Source organism: Amphimedon queenslandica, unplaced genomic scaffold (assembly GCF_000090795.2).
Source record: "Amphimedon queenslandica unplaced genomic scaffold, v1.1 AMPQUscaffold_3585_Cont24422, whole genome shotgun sequence".
In the NCBI taxonomy this organism is placed as follows: Eukaryota; Metazoa; Porifera; class Demospongiae; order Haplosclerida; family Niphatidae; genus Amphimedon; species Amphimedon queenslandica.
The window spans coordinates 1-1,416 of NW_003556089.1; the positions used below are offsets into that span (position 1 = coordinate 1).

Genomic DNA, 1,416 nt, shown 5'->3' on the forward strand with positions numbered 1-1,416 from the left:
ATCATTTTACACTTTTTCTAGCTACAAAAACTGTTGCAGAACAAGTTATGTGTGTACTACTATGAAGCTGTAGTTTACAGCAATGGAGCATATATACCGGTTAAGCAAAGGGAAAACACTCACCATCTTAGTCTATTTGTGAGTAAGAGTCTCCTTTTTTATTGCAAAACAAACTTTCTCTCTTCAGTTAACTTTTCCATTATGAGAAATGGAGGCCTTGTCAATATTTTCATGTATGTTTACTAGAGGGACATAGCAGTTTTCTGAAAAGTTTGTAAATGTGTGACTATAATTACACTCACAGTTTACATGTATTATCATGCCATCCTTCTTGTTGTTATATTCTTCAGGTGGTATCGTTTGCCGGATACATTTGGTAGCTCATACTATAAGGATACTTTGTCCTAGTGGGTGTGGAAGTTAAATTAGTTTTGAGGCTTCTATATGCTTTATTTATTGTAACAACTCAAGATCTTTGAATATACTCAACCTGGACATAGTAAGGAAGTAAGCAATGCACACATCAATAATTTCCTTTGTTATAGATTTTTTACTTGCAAAATTATCGTTGTTGTTCATTGATGATTAAAATCTATTACTGGAAGTATTTGTAAACTTTAGACTTTGTAATAACTTCTTATACATGAATATGAGAAAGTCATGCACAATACATTGTTTCTGAACTTTTTGGGTGAATTTCTTTACAATTATGAGAGGAACTTTAAGTTGTATAATAAATTATGTATGTACCTATCATTCAATGTATTTGTCCCTTGCTCTTGCAGTTAGCCAAATTAATTACATGAAAAGTAAAGCAAGTAATTCTATTTTAACGTAGAAGAATACCTCTCAAGCTATACAGATTTGGTGAGTCTTGCAAGACACTATATAATTGTTTATTGTTTTGCATGTTGTATAGTTTTGATTCTTTCAATGCTCTTTTTAAGTTTAAGTTATAGACATTTATTAGATGCATGTATGCTTCCTATTATGCCAAGCTTGTAAAGTACCTGTCCTGTAAAAATTTTTTTGCACACACACTTATCTATGAGTTCTGTCTTTAATGTTAGGATAAATGATAGTTAGAAAAATAATAAACTACTATTTCTGTTGTTTTATGTAGTTTTATTCACTCAATATCTAGAAATTTGCTAACTAAAGTGAATAGTTGCATCAAATTAAATAATGATAATAATATTCTATACTTGTACATTATTCGTCCATATTGTCTATTTTTTATGACTGCTCTGCTCTCATTTTTTGTTTTTTCAAATCTTTTTTGCTCTTTTATCTGGATATGTCTGATGATAGTGCATGATTCCATTAAACTGTGAAAAATCTTAATTTGAAAACAATGTTCTTACATTAGGCTGGAGATTTGTAAGAATGAAATGGGATATATTGAGATGTCATTTT

General features: G+C 29.9%; 1 long non-coding RNA gene across 1 annotated transcript; it reads left to right on the forward strand.

Annotated features, from left to right (window-relative positions):
- Positions 1–8: 8 nt before the first annotated feature.
- LOC109592897 (uncharacterized) lies at positions 9–1,126 on the forward strand. Its single transcript, XR_002190621.1, has 3 exons — positions 9–270; positions 351–507; positions 786–1,126. It is a non-coding gene; the product is annotated as an uncharacterized LOC109592897 (long non-coding RNA).
- The last annotated feature ends 290 nt before the right edge of the window (positions 1,127–1,416 follow it).